Raw genomic sequence first — 18,779 nt, forward strand, 5'->3', positions numbered from 1 at the left:
TGTAACCCAGTGTATGAATGTCCCATCGGGCTTCCCAGACAGCTCGGTGGTAAAGAACCCACCTGCCAATCCAGGAGTCGCAGGTTTGACCCCTAGGTTGGGAAAATTTCCTGGAGTAGGAAATGGCAACCCGCTCCAGTATTCTAGCCTGGAAAATTCCATGGAGAGAGGAGCCTGGTGGGCGGTATAGTCCACGGGGTCGCAGAGAGGTGGACACGACTGAGCACATGCATGAGTGTACCGTAATGTACTCTTCCTGTTGCTCGTGGCATCTGAGTCGTTTCTAGGCTTCACAGATGCTGCCCTGAGTGTTCTCCCTTGCTGTTTGGTGTGGATGTGAATGCGTTTCTGTTGGGTGTGTTCAAAGGCGTAGCACTGCCAGGGGATGGAGTATGTTCTACCCAAGGTGGTTGTCCCGCCTGCCCCCCGCGCCCCCGCCCCCGCCCCGGGTGAGCCTCCGGTGGCTCTGCCCCTTGCTGTCTTTGGTTCTGGCTGTAGCTGTCTGGGGGTGTTGAACAGTTGCAGCTCCGTGGGGTGGGACCTTGCCACTCCCTGTCCATCCCCGCGCCGCCCGCCCCCAAGCAGGCAGAGCCGCTGCTTCTCTGTGGGCGTTTGGTGCCATGTGCATACCTTTTTTGATGAAATAATTGCCTTTTGCCCATTTTTCAGTTGGATTGTCTGTTTTGTTTCTTGTTGAATTTAGGAGTTCTTTTTATATACTCTGAGTACTTGTATGGCAGTTTTTTGTTGTTTTTTTTTACTTTCTTGAGTGTGTTTGCCTTTATTCTCTCTTAGTGGTGTCCTTTAAAAAATATGTCTTACTTTAATGTATCCGAGGTGACCAGTCTTTTCAGTAATCTTTAATGCACTTGTGGCCATTGAAAGATATTAACATGAAGCTGTATGAAGATACCACCTTGTAAAAGCTCTATTGTTTATCTTTTACGGTTGGATCTGTAATCCATCCGAAGTTGGTTTTTGTTTGGCTGGTTGTTGGTGTGAGATAGGGGCCTTGATTCCTCTTTTGATCTTCTAAGATATGGGTGTCCAGTTGTAAATTTTCTTTTTTAAACTATCCTTTCCCCAGTGTCATCTCTGTTGTAAATCAAGTGACTGTAAGCGTGTGGGTCTGTTTCTGGACTCCCCTCTGCTTCATTCATCTTGTTGTCTCTTTTGCACAAACGCCACACTGCCTAAATTACTGTTGACTTAGTATTCATATCTGGTGATTTATATCCTACAGCTGAGTCCTTAATCAGTATTACCTTGGCTAATCTTGACCCTTTGCATTTTCAGATAAGTTTAGAATCTACTTGGCCGTCTTTCCCCAGAAAATGCTGGGATTTTAGTTAAGGTTGAATTTAATTTGTTGACCAGTGTGGGGAGAAATGACATCTTTTTAATGTCGTTCTTATAATCCATGAACACAATACATATAGCTCTCCATTTTTTTAGATCTTTATCTTAAAAGTTTATAGTTTGCTGTATGTCTTGCACATGTTTAATTAGATATATGTTCAATGCCATTATAAATGACTAATATGTAGAGATAGAATTGATTTTTCTGTATTCACTTGCTGAATCCATTTATTTCAAATAATTGTTGTATTTTTTTATCTGTACACAATTATGTCTGCAAATAAGTGCTTTGTTTTTCCCCTTTCTAACGGTGATAACCCTTCTCTTTTTCTTGCCTTATTGTACTGACTAGGATCTCCAGTACAGTGGTGAGCAGAAGTAGGCTAAGTATCCTTGTCTCTTTCCCATTATCAGAGGAAAAGCTTTCAGTATTTCACCATCACATATGGTATTAGCTTTTTGGTAGATATTTTTATCAAAATATGTAAATTCTCCTGTTGGTTTGATAAGAGTTTTTTTTTTTAGTCATGAACTAAAATTATTACATTACATTTTCTTAAGTTTATTTTTCTGCAGATTTTGAAACAGTCAGATGATTTTTCTTTTATGTGGTGATTTAACTTTAAAAAATTTTTGTGATTCTAAAACAATCCCAACCTGATCTTGGTGTATTCTCCTTGTTGTTGGACTTTTTGTTAGTGTTTTATTTATAATTATTTCATCTGTACTCAGAGTCTGTAATTTTACTTTCTTGTACTTCTCTTCCTTGTTGGTTTTAGTATCAAGGTTATGCTAGTCTTATAAAACAAGGTGGAGAGTGTTCCTTGTTTACCCCCAGAGTTCCTGTGAGATTGCTGTTTTCTTTCCTAGATTTTTGGAAGAATTGGTTGGAAAACCAGTTGGTTTCATTGTCAGGAGGCTTTTAATTTCAGATTTAACTTTTTTCATGCAAACAAAATTTTCTGACTTTGGGTGTCTTCTTGGGTCTGTTTAGGTAAAGCGTTTCGCCCCTGCTGGGAATTTACTGAGGCGAGCAGACTCTCCAGTTAGTAAGTGGACTGTGGTTCATAACATCTTTCTTATCTGCAAGATGTGTTGGCGCCCCTTTTAAAAATCCCTGATGCTGGTGATTTGTGCTTTGTCTCTTTTTCTTACTCAGTCTGTCTGGTTTCATCAGTTTTATCAGTCCTTTCGAAGAGCCAACTTTTTCGGCTCTGTTCTTAGAAACTTCATATGTGTTTTCTGTTTCTGCATTTTCTGCTCCTTTTTCTTTCATCTGCCTTGTGCTTCGTTTGCTTTTCTTTTTTTCTGGTTTTTGGGGATAGAGGCTTAATTGATTTTTAGCCTTCCTTCTTTTCCAGTATTTGTGTTTAAGGTTTTAAGTTACTGTCTAAACACAATTCACTGCATCCCGCAAATCTGAATAAGCCAAATTTTCATTATCTTTCATGTAGAAGTATTTTCTAATTTTCATTGTGTTTTTTAAAATTATTATTCATGAAGTTCTTAAAGAAGTATGTCATTTAACTTCCCAGTGTTGGGGAGGTTTTTCTAGTGACCCTTTCTTAATTTCTGGCCTAGTTCCATGAAGAGCCCCGTCATCATCTTTTTGGGCTACTGTCTTAAATACTGTGGACTAGCTTGTGAACAACAGAAAGTTGCTTCTTGTAGTCCTGGAGGCGGGGGAAGTCCCAAGATCAAGGTGCCAGCAGGCGCCACGTCTGCTGAAGCCTGTTTCCTGGGTTCTAGACTGCCCGCTTCTCCCTGTCCTCAGCACGGTAGCCCGTTCCCTCCTGCCCTGATGCTCTCCCAGAGTCCCTGCCTCCTAGTATCATCACCGCGTGCGGGGTGAAGTTTGAGGGTACATAAACTGTCAGCCCATTGCAATCCATAAGAGTTATTCCAGTAATAATCCCTGTGTTATTTCAGTCCTTTGAAATAATTCGAGCTTTCCTAATGGCCCAATATATATTCATTTTGTTATGTGTTCCTTGGGCACTTGAAAATAACGTGTATCAGTGGGAATGCAGTGGCCCATGTTGTATTAATTAATCAGGTTTGTTAATCATGTAATTCAGATTCTGGTAGCCACGTTGAATCAAGCAGAAATAGGTGAAATTAACTATAATAAATTTTATTTAACACACCCAAAATATTACCGTTCCAGTGTGTAATCAGCATGATAAAACCTAATGAAACATTTTGCATTCTTTTTCCACACTAAGTCTTCAAAATCCAGTGTGTGTTTCAGGCTTGCAGCACATCCCACTGTGGAGCCAGCCGCGTTTCAGGTGCTTCGTGGCTGCAGGTGACTGCACCCCGGGGGCCTCGTTCCGAGGTGTGTCTTTACCGTCTCCCGCTGCGCTGATGGGCTTGGCTGCTACCCCTTTTCTACTTCAGCCGGTCTTGTGTGTTGACACTGCGAGGTCATGTTACTGGGCAGACTCACATTTAGGCTCCCCGTCTTCTTCTAGGCTGGACTGGAAGCAGCATGAGGCGCCCTTTTCTCGCCAGCAGCGCTTCCTCCGTCAGGCGCTGTCTGGCAGTGAGGCTGCCGCGTGGGTTTCTGCCCGTGTCGGCCTGGGTGCCTTGCATAACGTGTGCATCGTGTCTGGTTTTCCCTTTAATCAGCTTGGCGCTGCTGATCTTTTAGTGAGAGTGCTGCCCTGTTTGTAGCTGTGATATTTCCGGCTGCAGATGCCTTGTCCGAGTTCTGTCTGTCCCGCCTCCTCTCTGCCCTGCCCTCTTGCCTTCTTCAGGAGCGTGCAGCGCTCTCGTAGCTGCGCCCCTCTGTCAGCTTGTGGGTGTGCGTTCGCGCACACAGCGTGCGTTCCACGTTCAAGTCTAACTTCCTCCCTGACAGGACTGTTTCCTCCTTGTCTCTGTTATCCTGTAAAATTTTAGAGACGTTTTTGACATTATCGTCGTTTTGTAGAGTCAATATTTACCCTCACAGTTAACCTCATTGTTGGTCTTCACTTGCTTTTTATATTTCCGTCAGAGACTACTTTTCTCTTTCCCAAAGAACTGCCTTCATATTTTTTTAGTTCACGTCTGTGGGCGATGAGTTGTCTCGTTTCCATTTGCCCTAAAAGTCTGTATTTTGCTTTCACTTTCGAAGAGTGGTTTTGTTGGGTGTAGAACTCCAGGTTGGTGGCTGTTTGTTTCGCAGCATTTTACAGATGCCACTCCATTATCTTCTGACTTCCTTGTTCTTGAAAAGTCAGCTCTCAGTGTTGTTGTGCCATTAAAAGCCACACCTTTTTTCCTCTCAGCGCTTTGACATTTTCTTTTTGCCTTAGGCACCCGCAGAGCTGCTGAAACCAATGTGTGGTTTTCATTTTTGAGTCAATGGTCTGATTCTGGAACCAATTCTTGCCACTGTCCCTGTCAGTCAGTTCAGTCGCTCGGTGTCTGACCCGTTGCGACCCCATGGACTGCAGCACGCCAGGCTTCCCTGTCCTTCACCATCTCCCGGAGCTTGCTCAAGGTCATGTCCATCGAGTTGGTGATGCCATCCAGACATCTCATCTTCTCCTCCTTCCCTTCTCCTCCTGCCTTCGATCTTCCCCAGCATCAGGGTCTTTTCCAGTGAGTCAGCTCTTTGCATCAGGTGGCCAAAGTATTGGAACTTCAGCATCAGTCCTTCCGATGAATATTCAGGACTGATTTCCTTTAGGATGGACTAGTCGGATCTCCTTGCTGTCCAGGGGACTCTCAAGAGTCTTCTCCAACACCACAGTTCAAAAGCATCAATTCTTCAGTACTCAGCTTTCTTTACAGTCCGACTCTCACATCCACACACGGCTACTGGAAACCCCGTAGCTTTGACCGAATGGGCCTGTGTCAGCAAAGCAGCATCTCTGCTGTTTCGAGTGCCGTCTAGGTTTGTCACGGCTTTCCTTCCGAGGAGCGAGCATCTTTCGATTTCACCGTCTGCAGTGATTTTGGAGCCCAAGAAGATAAAGTCTGTCACTGTTCCGTTGTTTTCCCATTTATTTGCCATGAAGTGATAGGAGCGGATGCCATCATCTTCATTTTTTGAAATGTTGAGTTTTATGCCAGCTTTTTCACTCTCCTCTTTCACTTTCATTCAGAGGCTCTTTAGTTTCAGTCCCTGCAGGCACTTCTTATTCCCCTTTCTGTCTTATTCCCCTTTCTCTCCACTGTGAGGGGCCCCATTTATAGGTTTTAACAACGTAGTTTAACAGCCGGCTCCTTCGATACATTCTGTACTTTTTTCCCTCTTTTTTTTTTTTTTTTAACTGATCCATCCTTCAGTTCACTGATCCTCTCTTCAGCTATGTCCAGTTTGATGTTAAGCCCAGAGACTGAGTTCTTAAATTCAGTCACTGTTACTGTAAAGTTCTAGAGTCGGTTTTGATTCTCAGAAATGTCTCCTTTTGTCAGGCATGTTTTTGAGCAGGTGATGTTTGCATCTGACGCCTCCAGCACAGCTCTGACATGCCGACACACCTCTGACACTCCTGGATCTGACTCAGTTCTTTTTCTCTTGGTCCTGTTTATTGTCACACCCTTTTTTGATTTTTGGTTGCATGTTGGACATTATGTTTGGAGAACCCTAGAGGTTCTGAGTGATGCTGTATTCTCTAGTTTGCTCTGACACAGATCTCCAGGAGGGGACAGAGCTCTCTGTTCACTCAGGGCCTGAGTGGCTTGAGGCTGGGGGGTCCTTGAAAGCTCAGTCTCAGCAGCCTTCACCCACCTCCTCCCACCCCCCCAAGCCCCTGGGAGGAACCCTCCAGCGGCTCTGTCTGGAGGCTGGAGTGCCTCCCAGGGACCCCCCTTCTCACCAGGTCCTGAAGCCGCTGCCTCCTGAACACCACGAGGTGACTGATGCTCAGCGCTCAGCCGGTTTGGGCAGAGTGTTGGGCACGTGTTCCGTGCCTCTCTTTTTCTTGGGGAGCTTGGTCTCTAACGTCCAGCCCGAGTTGTCAGGCCTGCGCTCGAATTTTTGTCTTCCCAGCCCGGGGAGCCGCCCAGAGCTGTGTTAGCCAGTCCCTCTGCTGGACTTACCCCCGGCCTCTGCCCCCAGAGTGGCTGTGCTCAGAGCCCCGAGGGAAGGCGCGGCCCTCTCAGTCTCGCTAATTCCCTTGTTTGGAATCTTAGGTTGTGGCTGCCTGAGGACCTCTTTTAAACTGTATTTAGCTTTTCTAGCTCTTGGTAGGCTGACTTAAAGCTGTTTGTGTCTGTGACTGGAAGTGGGGATGCCCTGGGTGTCTTCTTTCGTCTGAAGCCACATTTGAGTGACTGTGAGTGATAGTTGCTCAGTCATGCCTGATACTTTGCAACCCCATGGACTGTAGCCTGCCAGGCTCCTCTGTTCACGGAATTCTCCAGGCAAGATTGGAGAACCCACTGGAGAGGGTTGCCATTTCCTTCTCCAGGGGGTCCTCCCGACCCAGGGATCCTGCATTGCAGGGGAGTCTTTCCCATCTGAGCCGCCAGGGGAAGCCGCATGGAGCCGTCACAGTGATACAGGAGAAGACAAGAGCCGGGGTCCTGGCCTGGCATCCAGGGTGGTGCTTCTACTCAGAGTCCCCAGCTCGCCCGGGCTGTTTCAGTGTTGCTTGAACTTGGGAAGAAGGTGGAGCCCGCAGCCACGCCGCCTGGGAACAGAGGGTCCAGTCCCCCCTCTTCCTCCGCCCCTGCCAGCCCAGGCGGCCTTGCGATGACGCTGCTGGCGGTGGAGAAGGAGGCTGAGGAGGGAGGGGTCCTGGGACTCTGTGACGTGGTCACACGCGGGTTTTCTTTTTCATTTTGGAAAAAATGACTGCTTTTAGTGTCCCCTCCAGTTCCACTTGAAGGTTGAAAATGGAGATTGTATTCTCAAAGTTGAGCGCAGTGATTTTACAGTCTTTTTGAGAGCAACAGTTGAGGTTTTAAAAAGACGTCTCAGAGAACCCCAGTAGATGAAGCCAGGAGGAGAGAGAGTGCTCGGGGCCCACTGCGGGCGGGAGCCCGGGCTGTGCTCTGTCTCTCCCAGAGGCTGGGATCGCTGGGACGGGCGGACCCAGCACCCCAGCACCCTGGGGACCGAGTCCTCCGGTGACTGCAGAGGCCGGGCTGGGCCAGGAGCAGGGCAGACTGTGCCCGCTGAGTGGAGAGCCGCCAGGGTAGGAGGGGGCCCGGAGAGGGGGTGGGCGCCTCGGGGGTACACAGAGGGGCAGCCCCTGGCGAGGTCTGGGGGCCGCTGGCTGGCGCAGCTCGAGGCAGGGCCGCCCCTGAACCTCCGCCGTGCGGCCCCCACAGGGCATAGTCGTCCGGCAGCCCAGGGTCAAAGTGAAGAGGGTGAGTCGCAGCCCGTTGAATGAACCCCTGTCCCCACTGTGGGTTCATTTTCAGTGCCTGGAGTGAGGTGGGTGAAGTGAGTGAGCCAGTCAGGGAGGACCGAGCTCAGGGTCAGAGTGAGGGGCAGCTCATGCGGCGAGTCCTCCTCGCCCAGGTGCGTTCTGGGCACTCAGGTTCAGGGGTGCCCTTTCAGTGGCCTCACTGGAGGCGTGCTTGGGGGGTGGAGGGGGCAGAAGCCCACTTAGAAGATATGCTCATTCCTGGTGGTGGTGGTTTCTGAAGCCATTTATACTGTTGGGTTTGACTGCGACCCAGTACCCTTGCAGGGTTCTGTGCGATGGTGGCCCTGGGCTGTGGGCACGGCCCTCCTCCTCCCACAGCCCACACTCCCCCGCAGCCCGCACTCCCCGCAGCCCGCACTCTCCGCAGCCCACACTCCCCCCTCCCCACGCTCCCCCACATCCCACACTCCCCCATGCCCCACATGCCCCGCAGCCCACACTCCCCCACAGCCCACACTCCCCCCGCAGCCCACACTCCCCGCAGCCCACACTCCCCGCAGCCCACACTCCCCCACGTCCCACACTCCCTCCCCCACGTCCCACACTCCCCCGTGCCCCACACTCCCTGCAGCTCACACTCCCCTGCCCCGTCATACTCCCCCGCAGCCTTTTGGTGGCTCCTCCCCTCTCTGCACCCTGGACGCTGGCCTGCGCCCCGCCGTCCCCCCCCCCCAACCTGTTCCCACGGTCTGGGTCCAGGAGACTTGCGCTCTCCCAGGTCCTGGCCTGGCGCACACGCCCGCCTCCTGTGGGTGGGCTGTGGGCCTGTGATTCTTGACTCTTGGAGCCGCCTCCAGGGTCCGCTGGTGAGATCTGGTTGACCCAAGGAGGTTGACCCCAGTCGCGCTGGGTTAGAGGTCATCCCTCACGTGATACGTTTTGCCTTTGGGAATATGTTCTCTCAGGGGAGGCCATTCTTCTGACCTTGTCCCCTGCTTGCTAACTCTTAGCTCCTGCTAAGAAACCTGGCAACTAACTCTTTCAAAGAACCAGCTCGACCCTGTGTATAAAACTCCTCTAAAACTCCTCCAAAACGCTCATATTCCAACGCAGTTTTATTTCTGCTAAGGAAACGGTTCTTAAAGTGGAAATAACGTGTCGCTCAAGCTCCGCAGGGTCAGTGGCTCGTTCCGGCCTCCCAGCCTACCTCCCTGCTCCCGCTTCTGGCCTTGCTTCGGGGCGGAGTGGTTTCAGGCGGCCAGCTCTCATGGAGGAAGGTGGACTCACCGGGCTGCGGCGGTGATTTCAGGCCCCTCTTCGACTCGGCACTGCTGCTGGTCCTCGGGGACCTCCTAGGGCCCTGGGGCCCCTTGGCGTTCCTGCCACCTCTCTTCTAACCCTGGAAGTTGCAGAGGAGATTCCTCGGTGCTCAGTCCTCCGTTTATCCACTGGTTCGCCTCTTAGGGAGCGCCCCTCGCCGTTCCTTCTCTCTCGGCCCCTGTGGACACTGGCATTGGTGTTCGTCTGGCGTGTTCATCCGCTGTCGTCTTCTTTCCAGAGACGGGCACCTTGAGCCCCTTGGATTGGCTCCTGCGGCCTTGGGCCAAGGCCCCGTTAGTCCCTGAACGTCTTCTTTTCTGGCACAAAACCTGTCCCAGGCCCTCACTGTGTGTTTCCTGCCTCAGGTCTAGGCTCATCCCTCTGAGAAGCCCCGGTGCCTTTCCGTGGGGAGGGATTTGGGATCAGCACCTGGGGCTCAGGTGGGCTCATTGTCACAGGGGTGAGCATCTCTCAGGTCCTTCTGGGGAACAGAGCCAGACAGAATGCTCATTTTCTAAGAACCCTGGATTTCACATTGTTATTTCCTTAAATTAAAATGGAGCCTTTCCACTTTATTTTATATTTATTCTTATTTTACACCGAGTTTTGATGTCTAATGATATTAGCATTATTTTCTTTGTCCTATGATGTACATGAAATATTTTCAACATTTTATTACCATACTATGGTAATGACCCTACTGTATGAAGCTTTAGAGTTTCTTTGCAGTTGATTTGGGCCTTAGAATAAACGTATCTGAAGAACGTATAGATAGAATAACAGATTTTAAAGCAATGTGAGGTAACATGAACCACACGAATAAAATTTGATACACAATTAGGTTCATTTTTTTCTGTTTATTCTTAATTTTAGGCTTTGCATTTTTTCTTTTGGAGTTAATGTTTCTCAAATACATAAAGTGTTTACTTGGCTCAAAATTCAGAGTTGTAGGAAAAGGCACCCTCAGACACCCAGCGTCTCCTGTCCCACCCGGCCCTTTGCAGGTGAGGCGCTGGCGTCCTTGCCGAGTACACGGTCCTGGGTCCTGTCTGTGGAGCAGTGAGCAGCGGTGCCCCCCTCACTCTCGAAGGGAGACAGTGAAGGTTCGCTGCCTGCTGTTGCTAATTAGATGCAGACAAAATGCTTCCACTTTGTAGGTTTTCCCTGTGGCCGAAAGTGAGCTCTTGGCTGAGGTTGGCAGGTTGGATCATGGTTCCTTGGCAAGGAAGGTCCACCCAGGGAGTTCTTATTCTTGGCTAGCTGGGTCTCATTCTTATTCTGTGGGGAGGTTTCATTTTGCTCTGAAAATGAACTTGGGAACTTGCAGCCTCCCTTGAATTTCCAAGGTTTTCTGCTTTGCACGTGGGCCAGTTATCCGCCCTGCCTGTGTAATCTGAAGCCTTTCCCAACAGTGGCAGGAGCATCGACCTCAGGCAGTGGCCGATCGATATTCAGAGCCATCAATCTCTCTTAAAACCAGAAGGTGCTGTTAGAAGCCGGGCCCCCCGCTCTCCTCCCCACTTGTAAAGTGGTTCACGGGAGACATGAATGCCAGGTAAGGTCAGGTCCTCTGTTCCCTAAAGTGGAAACCCATGTGGCTGGGGATGCGTTTCCAGTAGTCTGAGTATTCACTTGAGCAGTCTGATGTGGTATTTGTTTTCACGCACATCACAACGTAAAATAGGACTTCATTCATGGCTGCATGTGAAATCAGTTGGGCCAGAGGGTTGAAGAAGGTTTGTGTAGAGTTTTATTTTGCTGTTTGGTGGCTCAGCTCCTTTTCCTCCCCTGTCGGCCAGCTGGCCCGTTGCCCCTGCCCGCGCAGTCTGCAGGCGTTTCACCCAGAAACAGCACGCCTCTGTCCTCAAGCCGACGATGGGGGCACCAGGTCTCTCACACTCGGGCCTGGGCCTGTGTTCGGGTAGATCGACGCGCGTGTGCACACCCGCCCCCGACCCCAGGTCAGAGTCAGGGCGGGAGCACTTCCGAGGAAAGCAGCCTGCTCAGGCCGGGTCGCTGGGACTTTCCTGGTCAGCTTCGTCAGTCCCCTCGCGGAGGTGGGCCTTCGGCATTCTCATCAGTGAGGGGCCGTGGCTGTTCCTTTTCATCTAGCTGTTCTTAATGTCTGCTGAAGCTCCAGTGCTTTGGCCACCTCATGCGAAGAGTTGACTCATTGGAAAAGACCCTGATGCTGGGAGGGATTGGGGGCAGGAGGAGAAGGGGACGACAGAGGATGAGATGGTTGGATGGCATCACCAACTCGATGGACGTGAGTCTGAGTGAACTCTGGGAGATGGTGATGGACAGGGAGGCCTGGAGTCGGGCACGACTGAGCGACGGAACTCAACTGAGCTGAATGTCTGCCGTGGGTTAGGCGTTGTCTCAGGGCTGTGTGGATGCATGTTGAGGGAGATTAGGTAAAAATAGCCAACTTTTATTGCCTCTGACCCTTTAAGAGTTGAAGTGTAATCAGTTGACTTACTATCTGTTAGTTTCAGGTGTACAGCAGAATGATTGGGCTGCACACGTATATGTCCGTATTCTTTTTCAGATTCTCCCCACATCAGGCACTAACGACTGCTGGCTGCGCCCCCTGAGCTCAGGGGGCCCCTGCTCGCTACCCGTTTCGCACGTGCTAGTGCGTGCGTGTTGGTCGCAGATCCCTCGTCTGCCCCGGCCCATCATCCGGCCCCATCCTCCCCTTGGGATCCACGAGACTGTTTTCTTTGCCTGTGGGTCTGTTTCTGTTTTGTATACAAGTTCATTTGTATCTTTTTGTTTTTGTTTTTGGCTGTGCTAAGCAGGGCATGGGGTCTTAGTTTCCTGGACCACAGGTGGAGCTCGTGGCCTCTGCAGTGGAAGCGTGGAGTCTGACCCAGTGGCCCACCAGGCGATTCCCGTGTCTTCTTTTTTTAAACTTAATTCCACCTATAAGTGATAGGCAACAGCCTCTAAGCCTCTCTATGTGAATTATCTCAGCGAAGTCTCAAAATGATACTACAGAGTATGCTTCAAACAGTGCCGTTTGGTACTGTTCATTTCAGTACCGCTCTGCTAACAGTGCCACTGATAGGGAGCAAGGCGCTATAACGTGCCCCCCTACAGATGAAGGGACCGAGGCGCCGGGAGCGGGCCGGCCACGCTGGTGGTCAGTGCTGGCCCCCAGGCATCCTGACTGCAGGGTTCCTCCCACAGGAGGAGGTGGGGGTGGGCAGGGGGCCCCCAGGGCCAGCGGGGCTGGTCCAGGGAGGGCCAGGGTTTGCTGCTTCTTCCGTGGAGGGTCTCTGTGTCCCTGTGGGCTCAGCCCCAGCCCCTCCACGCACACCCTGCCTGTGGGCGGCCGGGCGCCACCCGGAATCGGGGCCCTCCAGTGGTCCCCGCGGAGCCCACCGCCCTGCTGCTGTGCCCCGGTGCTCAGCACAGCACCTGGCAGGGCCCCGTGGCACAGACGTGGCGATTTCCTGACGCTGGCGGTCGGTTTCTCTGCCCTGAGTCTTTGAGGTCAGCTCTTCTCAGATGTCTCGTCTAATCCTTTCTGACTCTTCCTGCGGCTCTTTCCTTTGATGAATCAGACGTTTAGGGTTAGACGTTTCTGTTTCTCTTTAGAGAGTTCCTCCGCTGTCCCTCATCACTTTGCACGGACACGCTTTCCTGCAGCGCGTGCCCACAGCCCCAGAGCTTGTGTGTCGCTCAGCCGGCTCTCGGCACCTGGTGAGGTTCCTGCGCTCCCCTGCGAGCCCGGCCGCTGCAGCTGCAAGCGAGGCGGGCGCTGTGGCTCTGGAGCGGCGCGCGTGTCGGGGCGAGCGGCTCCGTCCTCCGTCTCACCTGTGACGTGACCGCGGCCGTGGCAGAGCCCTCCAACGCCTTCTGCTCTGCTTCCGTCCCCAGCTCACCTCCTGGAACCTCTGGGCGCTTCTGTGTAGGGTAAGGGGGAATTTGTCCCAAGCGTGAAGTTTTCTGGACAGAAGCCTGTCTCTGGAGGGTCTTCAGGGGACCTCGGGGGTTGGGGCGGGGGGTGCGGGGGAAAGCCCTGGGCCTGGCCAGTTTCCGCGCCCCTCTTGCTCCATGACTGTCTGTGTTCTCCGGTTCCTGCACCACCCTTTGCTGTGGCGGAGGGCAGGGTGGACTGCTGGCCGCGGCCGGGCCGAAGGAGCGAGGCAGGATGCTGGGCACGGAAGTCCCTCTCCTGGGGCCAGGCCCTTCAGCCGCCCGTGGGGAGCATCCCGGTGCACTTGCGTGGGGTATGGTTCCTGCTTTGGGTGTCGATGGAGGTTTTGTGAGAAGGGCCAGGAATCCAGCGACGCGAGGGAGCCTGTGAGGATTGTCTGAACCGTGTTTGTTTTTGCCTATATGGAAGGAGCCGCTATTGGGTCCGTGTGGCTCGGAGGTTGTGCCTCACGCAGAGCTGGGGCAGGGCTGGGCCCTCCCTGCGGACTGCGCGGCTGCCCTGAACCTCCGCAGAGCCTCCCCAGAGCTGGGCGCCCGGGGCGGGCCGTGCCACCTGGCCTCCAGCAGGCTGCTGCAGAGGAGTGCCAGAAAGAGTGGCTACGGCAGGGGGTCAGCTGTGACCGGCAGGGAGGAGAGGGGAGCGAGGGAAGCGAGCAGAGAGGGCGCGCCGGGGAAGGCTGTGCGGTGTGTGCAGCAGCTGCCCGTGCCCCAGTGCGTCCTCGAGGGGCGATGTCGCGGAGGCAGCGGCGTGTTTAACATGCCCTCACACTTCTTGCTGAGAAACGTGGGTGAACTCTGTGGTAAGTGAAATGAGCCTGCTCCGTCTGGGGGCTCAATGACAGACTGCCTGCATGATCCACCCAGGAAGTATGTCGTTGTGTGGACCCTGCAGCCTTCCCAGTATCCTGGGGAAGTGGGGAGGGCCGGGCCGGGAGGCCGCGGGCCCCATGCTGCTGCAAGGCTCTGGGAAGGCTGCGTATCTGGAGACCGCACCCGCACTGCCCACATCGCTGCCCAGGGCTGCAGATGGCTGCCCGCCTCCGGACGTTGCTTGCGGCTTCCCGGCTGGAGCCTGGGCTCCAGGCCCGTGATGGGTGAGTCTGAGGCTGTTCTGCGCTGACCCCAGGTGCGGGAGAGGCCGGGACAGCAGGTGGCTGAGGCTTCCGGCTCCTCCTGTGGGTCATATGCCGTTCCTCAAGGGCAGAGCACCTCCCAGTGGAGGATGGGGGTGCCGAGGCTGGGTGGCCGAAACAGACGGCAGGCAGCAGCTACCTGGCCGCGAGCACTGACAGTGGAAGGGAGCCGTCGCTTCGGCGGCAGATGGCGAGGCCTCCTCCTGGCGGGAGGCCTCAGGGACAGTGGCCGTGTCCAGCTCCTCTCTGCCCTGACCTCCTGCCAGAGAGAGGCGAGTACAGCGAGTAGAGATTGGAGTCAGGGCTTGGGATTTTCCTCCTCCTGCCAGCCCTTCTGTCTCCATCGCTCGCTCTCGTTTCTGTTTCCTGTTCTGATGGCCTTTACTCCATTTCCAGGAGACAGTTTCGCAATCTCGAGCTGCTGCCTTTGTGGTGTGTGTAGCAGGGTGCCTGCTGATTACCTGAGCAGTCGAAAGGCCCATGGGGGAACAGTGGTGGGTGGTTAGAACAAAGGGTTTAAGTTGGAAAGAATGCACATTCCAAGGTTGTTTTCTTGTGCAGACCGTAGAAATTCTTGGTCCCCAAAAAGTTTAACAGTGAATTAAGAGGTTGCGTGAAAACGCATTCCTGCTGATAGGGTTTGCGTGCTTTGTACAAACCCTTGGATGCCCAGTACTTGCCTATTTGTTTCACCAAGGTGTTTTCACTATTAGTGACTATTAAAAGGGTCAGGCACGGCCAGGAAGTGAGACATTTTCTGGTGTACCTGTTCAGTAAGCGACTTCAGGCTGGTGATACCTCATCTTGCTGCTCAAACGGTTTCATTTCCCTCAAGAAGGAAGTGAAATTCCTTGGTGTCGACTTGGAATGCGTGTTCTTCTGTGCTTTGAAACCCTACCAGTGTTGCTTCGGTTAACTTCATCTTGAGGTTATCTCCCTGGAAGCTGTGTGGTGATTAAGACATGCTGATACAGGAAGTCCGCATTCATGGTCCCTTTAAATATCGTCAGTGATTTGGAGGGAGCTCGTGTTCCCATCTTTGTGTATTTCCCGCGCCCAGTGGCAGGTGTTAGGTTCCCTTTCTTCACGCTAGGAAAGCCTCTGTGGAAAGAATTGAGGGAAAGGAAGCCGTTGCTGCCCCCAGGCAGTGGGATAATTATTTTCATTAGGACAGACGTGTTCCTCTCGTGTCTGGCGAACACACGCGCATCCTGGCCTCTCGCCCCCTGTCTGTCGTCAGGGGCAGGTGGTCCAGCTCTGCCCCGTCGAAGGGGGCTGCCGCGGCTGTCTCCAGCCCTGCGTTCTGGACGCATCTCGCGTGCTGAGGCCCTGGGCTTAGCCAGTCTGTGGACGCGGCCTGTGTGCAGAGCTGTGCTGGCCGCCTCCCTGCTGCCCGCCTCCCCGCTGCCCTCCTCCCACGCTGCCCGCCTCCGCGTTCTGCCCTCTCTCCCCTCCAGGACCGCGCGGCACAGTCTCGGTTTCTCTTTGCTAACACTGCTGCTCTTTTCTTCCATTTTCTGGCTTCCCGGCATGGGCCCTGGGTGCCGAACCTCACAGGGCGTCTCCTGCCCTTCCTTGCCAACCCACCCAGCTCCTGGGTGAGCCTGAGCCTCGGCTGTGTGCACGTAGTGCCCCGTCCTGGCAGCAGAGGCCAAGGCTCAGCTCCTCGTTGGCGCTCCCGGCGCGCGTCTCGGCTTCCCTCCGCTCACTCAGTGCTTCCCTGCGTAAACGCCTGTCCTCCTGGCCGGGCCAGTCTGCTCAGCCTGCTCCCCTGCCCACACACGTGGCCTGCACGTGCCCCTTCTCCCGGATGCCTTTCCCGCTCCCTTGTACAAAACCCCACCTTTGTCTCACGGCTGAGGCCAGCCCTGGGTGGTCTCCACACACCTCTGATTTCTGCTGGGCCTCAGGGGCTGCCCCATCTCGAGGAAACGATGGAGTCTGCTGCCTGGGGCTGGCTTTACTTTTTATTCTTTTTATCTTTTCTCCAGTTTTTAAAACACCTTCAACTTTAAGAAAAAAGCAGATGAAGCAGTAGGATTGGATATATCAAGGCCATGCATGAGGAAGCAGGAGAAATCACGAGCTCATCTCCTGGGGATGTGTGGCTGCCCTTCCGCTTTCCTTGCAGGGATGGTGGTGACGTTCCTGGCTGGCTGTGACAGTCTGTTCCTCTTCGCTAGCTGTTGAGTAATTCTTTTCTTTTCCACCCAGTCTTTCCTTCTTTCCACCCCCTACTTCTGTTTCACATCCCCAGCTTAATAACATACCGATCTCAGCCAAGGTGTTTCACTTCTAAGACTGTTTTGTCGCCTATAAAATAGAGATCCTCTGTTTCCCAGTGTTACAGGCAGCTTTAGTGAGACGTCGAATGGAGCATCCACTGTGATAACTGCACGGAATTGGCAGCACTCACCACATGTTTGTCGTCTGTCTGCAGACCCTTTACCGTGCCCCCCCCCCCCGCCGCGCCCCCCAGCACAAGTGGGGGCATCTCGGTCTGCACGTGGGCTTGGTTCTGGTGCTTAGCAGGTTATCTTCTCCTGCAGATAACATAACGTCTGTATTCAGTTCTCAGTTCCAAGCCATTTATTAACCCAGTGACCTTTGCACTTCACTAACCTGCCTGGGCCTCTGTGTTCTGACTTTAAAAGGAGGTCACTATGAGTGCCTTACTGGGTGGCTGCGAATAAAATGTGATAAAATATATGAAAATGCTTGGAAAACCATAAAGCATTAATTGAAAATAAAGTTATTGCCGTTAATATTTAACCTTGTGTGTACTTAGTATAGTGCCTCAGAAACTGCTGTTGTTGTTGGGTAAGTTATTTGGACAGGGCGCCTCATTCCTCAGGCTGCGTTTCGATCTGCTAGGCCTACGAGAGCCAGGGAGAAAGCGGCCCACCTGTGGTTATGTCGTTACATAATTGTACCTGCAGTCAGGGTTGTGTCCCTGGGCCTTTGATTCATTCTGAGCTATCCTCTTGTTAAATTAAGGGGTAAAACTTGTAACAGGGGACTCCTGTCAGACAGGTTTGCAGGACAGGGGATACACAGACCCACAGGAGTCGAGGAAGGTTACAGAGTAGCAATCCTTGCTGTGGGAGGTGCTGTGTTCCTGACTCCATGTAGAGCTGCCGCCTGTACACCTGCGTGGAGCCCAGCTCTTTGCCGGGCTGTTTTCAACAGTGTGGGGAATCGTCTTCCTCAGGGTAGGCGAGGGTCCCTGCAGAGGAGTGTTGCAGGCGACCCGGGAGAGCCTAGAGCAGGAGGTGAGTGGTCCAGCCCGGCCCGAGGCCCCGGTTCAGGCTGCAGGAGAGTGTGCAGCTGTGACATGGGGTGGGGTGGGGGGAAAACCCGCTGACCAAGGCCTGGCGGTTGTGGCTCCCAGGAAAGGGGTGGCCGGGGCAGAGCCGGTCGTCTGCCAGCCTCTCGGGGAGACTCCCGATGGGCAGACAGGGTCGCGACAGGCCGAGAGGCGGCCCCGAGGGCAGCGAGATGCCGCGTGGACAATAAAGCCTTTATCTGTATCGTTTCCACCAATCAGCTCCGTCGGTTTCCAGTAGCCAATGTCATTCTTGTTAAGAAAGCTGCATGACAGAATCGAAAGCCTCTTTCAAGCTCAGTTGTCCTTATTACTTTCAGCCTCGGCTCTGTGGCCTTAAACACTGGAGCGTTTGTGTTTCTTTGACTCGTCAGCAGAATTTCAGGAAGTGCTATGAAAGTAGCCGTGCATCCTCTGAAGCTGTTCCTTCTTAAACTTGTATTTTACTGGCCGAGTGGACTCGAGCCCCAGGAGGAACTCCCTGATAAGCCCTTTTGGTTATGGTTTTATCCCGCGGCCTTTGATGGGCTGGAGATCCCTGCGCTCCGTCTGCTGTGTCCCGGCAGTGGCCCGTTCAGCCGTCCTCATTTCCTGCGCACTGAGGCTTGAGTGGTCAGTCGTGGTCTTCGTGTCTGCCGCGTGCTGGCCAGAGTCCCGTTGCCGCTCTAGAGCATAGTCAGGTGCGGTGTTCACGGCCCTGTCGCATGTCAGAGAGCTGCTCTCCAGTAGCACCTGCTGGGGACGTGGTAGAAATTTCTCTTGCTGCCGACATTGCAGTCTCACAGGGCAGCAGAGCAGGTCCTGTCTTATAAGCCTCTCTGTGCAGTTGTTTGCTGATACCCGTGAGGGCCCTGGAAGGCAGGGCCCGAAGGCTCCTACGTTGTCTCAGATGTTCTCATTTAATAACGTCATAAAGTCATTTTCCGGAGAGCTTCGTTGTTGTCCAGTCACTGAGTTGTGTCCGACTGTGCGACCTCACGGACTGCAGCACGCCGGGCTTCCCTGTCCTTCCTGTCTGCTGGAGTTTGCTGAAACTCCTGTCCATTGAGTCGGTGAGGCCATCCCATCTGTTGCCCCCTTCTCTTGCTTCAACCCATGTAAAAGGATTGTGGCTTTTTTTTTGCCGAGGTCAGGTGCAAAATTGAGGCTCTATGGCAGCTAATGACAAGCCTGAAATATTCTAAAATTGTGACTAAATCAGAAAAACCTGGAGCACACCACAAAGCTTTATGGAGACTTGCTAAGCTGTGACCTCCTGGGCAGTCCGGGAGTGGTGCCGGGGAGGGCGGCTTGATGGCGCCTTACCACCGGGCGGGGCTGCTCCTCCAAGCCCGGTCCTTCCCTCGAGGTGGCGTCGGCTTCCTCTCCAAGTTCAGGGTG

At 53.0% G+C, this 18,779-nt stretch overlaps 1 protein-coding gene across 12 annotated transcripts in view; it reads left to right on the forward strand.

Moving 5' to 3' along the window:
• PPFIA1 (PTPRF interacting protein alpha 1) overlaps nt 1–18,779 on the forward strand; it is an 80,135-nt gene that overhangs the window by 3,552 nt on the left and 57,804 nt on the right. The gene's annotated exons all lie outside the window — the stretch shown is intronic.

This window comes from Ovis aries, chromosome 21 (assembly GCF_016772045.2).
Source record: "Ovis aries strain OAR_USU_Benz2616 breed Rambouillet chromosome 21, ARS-UI_Ramb_v3.0, whole genome shotgun sequence".
NCBI classification, from domain to species: Eukaryota; Metazoa; Chordata; class Mammalia; order Artiodactyla; family Bovidae; genus Ovis; species Ovis aries.